This window comes from Pseudophryne corroboree, chromosome 9, assembly GCF_028390025.1.
Source record: "Pseudophryne corroboree isolate aPseCor3 chromosome 9, aPseCor3.hap2, whole genome shotgun sequence".
In the NCBI taxonomy this organism is placed as follows: domain Eukaryota; kingdom Metazoa; phylum Chordata; class Amphibia; order Anura; family Myobatrachidae; genus Pseudophryne; species Pseudophryne corroboree.
Window position 1 is genome coordinate 274,088,458 of NC_086452.1, and position 8,138 is coordinate 274,096,595.

At 39.1% G+C, this 8,138-nt stretch overlaps 1 long non-coding RNA gene across 1 annotated transcript; it reads left to right on the forward strand.

Moving 5' to 3' along the window:
- Nucleotides 1–3,452: 3,452 nt before the first annotated feature.
- Nucleotides 3,453–4,244, forward strand: LOC134956955 (uncharacterized). The gene is made up of 3 exons (XR_010186332.1): nucleotides 3,453–3,517; nucleotides 3,730–3,834; nucleotides 4,069–4,244. It is a non-coding gene; the product is annotated as an uncharacterized LOC134956955 (long non-coding RNA).
- The last annotated feature ends 3,894 nt before the right edge of the window (nucleotides 4,245–8,138 follow it).

The window sequence follows — 8,138 nt, forward strand, 5'->3', positions numbered from 1 at the left end:
TTACTGACATATCTACTGTCACTGCATATGATTCTGTCACCATTGACAGAATGGTGGAGGATTGTATGGGGTATATTTACTAAAATTCGTATTTTCCCGACTGAGGTTAAAGTTCAAACACGAATGACATCGAAAGTGTAATTTTGTAACTTTTTGAATTTATTACAACTAATTTACTAAGCTGTCGTATTCTGCATTTTCGTATTTACCGATTTCGATGTCATTCGTTTTTTTTGGCAGTGTTTTACGGGAGTGAATTGTAAAACACTGCCGACTTTAACACAATGAATCTCGGCCGGATCTGTGCGATCCGTGCTTGGCTTCATTGTGCATCTTTTTGAAAATTAAAACTTTGTTAAAATGTTCAAAAAAAATGCGTGGGGTCCCCCCTCCTAAGCAAAACCAGCCTCGGGCTCTTTGAGCCGGTCCTGGTTTAAAAAATATGGGGGAAAAAGTGATAGGGGTTGCCCCATATTTAATCAACCAGCACCGGGCTCTGCGCCTGCTCCTGGTTCCAAAAATACGGGGGACAAAAAGCGTAGGGGTCCCCCATATTTTTAAAACCAGCACCGGGCTCCACTAGCCAGGTACATAATGCCACAGCCGGGGGACACTTTTATATAGGTCCCTGCGGCCCTGGCATTACATACCCAACTAGTCACCCCTGGCCGGGGTACCCTGGAGGAGTGGGGACCCCTTCAATCAAGGGCCCACCCCCCCCCTCCAGCCACCCAAGGGCCAGGGGTGAAGCCCGAGGCTGTCCCCCCCATCCAAGGGCGGCGGATGGAAGGCTGATAGCCTTTTTTAAAAGTGTTGAATATTGTTTTTAGTAGCAGTACCTCAAGTCCCAGCAAGCCTCCCCCGCAAGCTGGTACTTGGAGAACCACAAGTACCAGCATGCGGCGGAATACCGGGCCTCGCTGGTACCTGTAGTACTACTACTAAAAAAATACCCCAATAAAAACAGGACACACACACCTTGAAAGTAAAAGTTTATTACATACATCCACACCTCCATACATACATACATACTTACCTATGTTCACACGAGGGTCGGTCCTCTTGTCCATGTAGAATCCATGGGGTACCTATTGGGAAAATTATACTCACATAATCCAGTGTTGGTCGTTCCTCTTCTGTTGTATTTGTAATCCACGAACTTGGCAAAATAACAAAACGAACACCCACATGGGACCCCTTTCCCCGACTGCCAGGAACCCCCCCTGACTTCTGTCTAAGAGGGTTCCTTTAGCCAATCAGGATGCGCCACATTGTGGCACCCTCCTGATTGGTTGTGTGCTCCTGAAGTGTCTGTCAGGCAGCACACGGCAGTGTTACAATGTAGCGCCTATGCGCTCCATTATAACCAATGGTGGGAACTTTGTGGCCAGCGGTTGACCAAAAGTAACCTCACCGCTGACCCCCCCCTCCAGTGTGTACTCCGAAAGAGTGTTTAGTGCAGCCGGCAACCTTGTTAGCGATCGGCGTAGGAGGTTACTTCCAGAAAATGTGGATAAGATGATGTTCATCAAAATGAATTTATAAATTCATCCGGGAAACCCTTGAGTAGATAAAGTCAACCTTTCTGTCAAACTTGACAGGTACCACACCCACTTCTCCTAGGACCCGCCCCCTTTTAATATTAAATGATAGTGTTTTATATCGCTTAATATAAAATTTTATATAAATTGATAGTGTTCGATATTAAACCGTATTAAAAATTGTTGCGTGACACCAGTCGCAGAGTGTCGCGCAACACCCCGTCGCAGTATGTCACGCAACGCGGTGCGTCAAATCAGGCGGATGAAAGATGCATATTACACAGTGTTAAAACCAGGTAGTTACAGACCGTCTTATTTCACATGGATTAGGCTGTACACATTCAAGCATCACACATTCCAGCAGTTGAAACATCAAGCTTGGCACACATGGTACTAATTTAAAAGGTCATTTTAAATGTCACAGAAACCCCTCAGAAGCCACGATGTACAATTTGACCATGACCATTTTCGATTGTTATCTCTGTAGAGGAACATTAGCACCACCTACAGGGTTATGTGTTGACTCAAATCGGATTTTTCCATCTTTTGGATTAATTACATACCATAATGAGATATCATGGTGATGGGTCCTAAAGCTATGCACAGAATGCATTTATATTGCCTGTGCGCCTTATACACACAACCTGAAAGTAATTTTAGACAATATTTTTTGTAATTTTAGCTACAAATCAGTAAGCCAGTGTATATTTATGGAATCATAAAATAATTTTGTATTCATGTACAAAGACAATATTTTTTGTAATTTTAGCTACAAATCAGTAAGCCAGTGTATATTTATGGAATCATAAAATAATTTTGTATTCATGTACATTAGTTCATAAGAACTTCTGTATAATACTTTTTATGAATTAATTTTATTATTAAATAATTTATGAGCTTTTTATGAGCCTCATATTCTACAGTATAAGATATACCCATTTGGCATGACTTCCATTCAATCTATACAAGTAGTTTAGACCACTCAGGATTTTTATTTTTTATTTTTTTATTTATTTTTTTTCTTCTGTATATATAATATAAATGTATTTGGTATGCGTTTGATGCGCTGTGTATGACATTTAAGAAACAGCTAAAAGATTATATCTTTATTGTAACTGAAAATAATTATCACAATTACTAAATTATAGACTAGAGTTTATATATTTAAAAGTCCCGCCCCAAGCACCTTGGAAATGTGGGACGGCGTACCACAGGTTGGTGGGGGCCATATGGCTCACAGCCAGTGTTATAAGAACAGGACGCATCACTGATGTGCACTGAGAAGAAATTTCAACTGAAGCTGCACCGCTATACACACTTGAAGTTATAATGGTAAGTGTTGTTATTATTATTATTATTATTATTATTATTATCATAATTATTATTATTATTATTATTATTATTATTATATTTATACATATTGCATTTTTTTTATTTTTTATTTTTTATTTATTTATTTTACAAATATGGCTCTGAAGGCTGTTTAAATATGTGGTCTCTATGCCACGATATACACACTGTTACACGATTCTGCCCTGCCATTGCATCCTTTGTTTTTAGGCATACATGTATAATATGTTAATATTTCAAACCTATTGGACAGTTGCAAAGCGCAGTATGAACTCATATGTGAAATGCTACGTTTTTACTACTTCTTTTTGTGGGTATACCCACATTGATGTTGCTGTTTAGCGATGCATTGTAACACATAGAACATATAGCTTTTAATAATGTGGCTGTCTGAAGGTTATTTAAATATGTGGTAATAGCGACATCTAGTGGTTCATTTTGGGAATGCGCCAACACATTATTTCAACTAATTCGTTTGATAGATATTAACCGTCTCTCATTTTCATTATTGGTTCAGAGACAGACAATGCAGAACATCAACAGCAAAAACGCTTTCATGGTTAGAAACAGATCTTCTTCTGATGATGATGATGATGATGCTTTGCCAAGTTATCAAACCTCTCAAAGTAAGCTATGTCTATAAATGACATTGACGCGTTTTTATTTATATTTCAAGTTTAAATAGTATGAAATTATAGTCAAGGTCTACAATTTGTTCATTTTTAAAAGTTTAAATAGTATGAACGTACAACAGTCTGGATACATTGATAAGTAATTATTAAATAGTAATTATTAAATAATTATTATTTTCTCATTTTTATTTCCCCCGATTTGACAGTAATCACAAATACAGAGAATTTCGATTTGTCTGTTGATAGTCCCTTTGGCTTAGACTTCAGCGCTATACCGGATTTTAATAATATTTTGGAATTGGCGCCAGATTGTGAGTAACATGATATCTTTATTTATTTTTTATTTTATTTTATTTTTTTATTTTTTATTTATTTATTTATTTTTCCACGGCTAAAGAATTAAAAATAAACCTTGTACAGTTGTGCTGATTTGTTGTCAACTGTACACACTTTATATTCTCAGTAATGAGTCGCTTTTTCATGTTATTCTAATTTTATACCGTATGTAATTTTTTTTTTTTTTTTTCATTTTTCACCGGCTAAAGATGCCACAAAAATGGATGATGCGACGGCTGATGGTATTCTACGGGATATATTGAACAAACCTGATTATTGTCACAACACCTCTATACAGAACAGCAATGTTGTTGATGAGCAACCGTTTTTCCCACACGCGACAGGGGGTCGTGCTAAAACATTCGAATATAAAGCAGGTGTGTAATCAAGCACTGTTATATGGTATATTGTTATGCGTTGATTTAAATGCTGATTTTCAGGCAGCGTCGTTTATATTTATTTTATAATATATGTATTACAGATGACGCTGTAGCAAGGCGATATGCGCCGACGATACCAACAGGCAGTGATACAGTAGCGCAAATACACCGTCTTAGTACAAGCGGGAAAATATCAAAACGCACAACCGCCGCTGAAACGGAAAGCCAGCAATTCGCAGCAGCAGGTGTGTAATCAAACACTGTTATATGGTATATTGTTATGCGGTGATTTAAATACTGATTTACATGCAGAGTCGTTTATATTTATTTTATAATATATGTATTACAGATGACGCTGTAGCAAGACGCTATGCTCCTTTGATACCAACAGTCAGTGATACATGCGCGCAGATACACAGGCCTAGTACAAGCGGGAAAATATCAAAACGCACAACCGCCGCTGAAGCGGAGAACCATCAATTCGTAACGCCGGCAATTGTACATAAGGGCGTTGCTAGGTCATCAGTTATGGCTGTGCATAACGGCTGTATCGTCCCGAACAAACGAAAGCCTGCTCGACCAAGAACGAATGAGAGAAGTCATAATTCAACATTTACAGATCTGAAAAGAAAATTGTCATATTCCGAAAATGATAAGCCGCAACGGAGAAGGATCGCGTTACAAACTGTATCATGCGTAAGTAATGATGTTGCTGTACCATCAAAACACACAGCGTTTAACACTGCAGACCGGGATGTCGCTGGTAATACAAAGACTGTAAAGGTTAAGAGGGCATCGCGTCTCTCAAGAAGTAATGTTAAGCAATTGTCGCAATCCGCTGTAATCACAATTCCAGATACACAGGTTTGTTCTGAAACAGAAACAAGGCACATAGCAGGCATTGGTTTGTTATCAAATATTGACTCAAGAAGTAATGTTAAGCAAATGTCGCAAGCCGATGTCATTACTATTACCGATACACAGGATTGCTCTGAAACAGAAACAAGACACATAGCTGGTAATCCTGTGATATCAGATATTGATGACATAAATGGGCAAGAGCTTATTACAAACTGTGTAGAGTCAACGACACAAGATCCGCAGAATAGTTCTGATGAAGTATTATCAGCCGTTGCAGGAATACCTGGTGATACTACAACGGTTGATTGTGTAACATCAATGCCCAATATTTTTACAACGACAGCCCTGGTACACGCATCGGCTGATGCTTGTGTACCGGCGCGAGGGCTAGCGCCCGACATAGTTGATGAATGTCAAAATTCAGAACAATTAGGCCAAGACGCTGAAATACAATTTTACGCGTTGTTGGGTAAGATACGGGAAGATGTTGAGAACATGGGCGTAAAAGCCGGATACTTGTTAAAACACATTAAAGGTGTGTGCCACGGTAGTAAATGTAAACAAGACATTGTTAAAGAAGTTGTTGAGACGTATATGAATGTCATGTCAAAATACATAGATCGGTCGGTTAAGACAACTGAATTTATTAAAGCCAACATACATCATTTTGCAGAAATAAATGAAACTGATCCGTGACTAGGCATGCTAGGCAATGGTTTGAAACGTGTTTTAAATTTAAATGCCTGTAAAAAAAAAAAAAAACCACGAATTAAACCTTGTTTAACATACAAGATCTCACAGTTATTCCGACGCGCAAAGGTGAAACAGGCTGTAACAACATTAACCAGATTGAGAAAGCGCAAGCGGCACAGGGAACATGTGGTAGGCGGGACGCAGAGTGCAATGTATGTAGATATAGATCAATCGCCACCCCAAGCATTACCGAATGACGAATCACAGGCTGACAATATTGAGCGCAATGCAAGCCCCATATATGATGATGCAGACAGTGTTGAGTCACCCGGTAATGACGAAGGTCGGCAACATGTATACTTAGAGGCAATTAACAGTTATGAACGACAACGACCGCATTTCAGAGCCGTTGAGTACCACAGTCACTATTGGTTTGTTAATTTGGACAGGGTTACATCATTTGTAGAGGGGGTTCGAGCCATTCATACGGCTATACAGGCCATGCTCGATGGTGTCCTTGCGGGCGTGGATCCGGCCGACCGCGTTCAGCTTAGATTGGAGGGGGGTGGGTTACACAATGCCATCTATTCGCATCGTAAGCCGCAAGAAACATTAGACGCTGCCAGTTTTTTGAATCAGATTACAAACACGCTTCAAAGTAACGCTGAATTCTTATTATCCACAGGCTTAAGATTTGTGATCAGTATTTTTAGAAACAGATCAGGGTCTGGCTTGACTGGGCGTAGTTTACAACGCCTGCCCCAAAGTTTAATAATAAATAAAAGAAAGAGATATCTCTATGACTTCAGACGCATAGGTAATAACCTGTGTTTGGCCGCTAGCGTCTGTAAACTTCTGGATAAAGGTAACAATGCCGATGATCATGTAATACAGGAGAGAGCGATCCAACTACATAAAGCTTTGAATCTGCCGCTTGATAAAGCGGTCAGCTTTAGCGATGTTGCAATTTTTGAAAATTATTTAAATGTCTCAATCAATCTCCTCTATTATAGTCAAAATGATTGGAAATACTACAGTACGGACAGTCATTACAAAGACACGCTGTTTGTGCTATATCACGATTTTCACTTTTATGGGATACTCGATATCAAAGCGTTTCTTGGAGCCCGATATTATTGCATCCGTTGTCATAGCGCTTACCATCATAAAAATAATCACGATTGTCTTTTCTTTTGTAAGGCTTGTCACAGGCCGGATTGTATTGACGATGGTGTGACGGCTTTAAGGTGTTCGTTGTGTAGGGTATTTTGTCGATCAAACGAGTGTTTAGAGCTACACAAAGCTTTAGCTCTTGATCACAAAATATCCTGTCTTGAACATGTATATTGTGACAAGTGTTGTCTCTACAGGCGAACAGATCATAACTGCCGAGGCCTAAAGTGTCCCATTTGTAAGGTGTTCGTTGATGGTTTTTCGAACCATTTGTGCTATATACAAACCATCAAGCCGGAAGAGCCCACAAAGAAATACATCTTTTATGATTTTGAGTGTATGCAGGAGACAGGTGTGCACATACCAAACTACTGTTACGCTTTAACATTAATGGGGGAGAAAGACTGGGAGTTTAAGGGTGTTGCATGTATCGAAGACTTTGTAAAGACATTCATGAAACCAAAATTTGAGCATTACACATTCATAGCCCATAATGCAGGGCGCTATGATGCATATTTTGTGCTGCGCCAGCTGATTAAGGAGAAATTAAAGATTGAATTATTATCTAGAGGCGGCAACATAATGTGCATCACGGTAAAAGATTTGAAGATAAGATTTATCGACTCTTTAAATTTTTTACCCATGCGGCTTAGCAAGTTACCAAAGGCGATGGGGTTTGACGGTACCAAAGGTTATTTCCCACATTTTTTTAACACAGCTGATAACCAAAATTACATAGGAACTATGCCGTCAATAGAGTATTTTGGTCCACAATACATGATGCCTGATGAATTATCTGAGTTTACAGCTTGGTATAAACAGTGTGTACACAAACCGTTTAACTTTCAAAAAGAGCTCGTGCGATATTGTAAAGACGATGTGAAAATATTACAAAAAGCTTGTGATGCTTTCAGATCTGCTGTTATAGCCATGACAGAACAGGAGTTTCTAATAACAAAGAAAAAAAAAAAGGTTGTGGTTAAACGTCACATCGAGGCTTTTCAATTAGTTACGTTGGCGAGCGTATGCATGGCCATGTACCGGTGTAAATTTTTACAGGAAAAGACACTGGCGCTTGTACCGGGTGATAACTATCACAAGACGCAGAAGCGTTACTCAACGCCCGCCATACAGTGGTTAATGTACATAGAACACAAAGAAGGGGTGAGTAT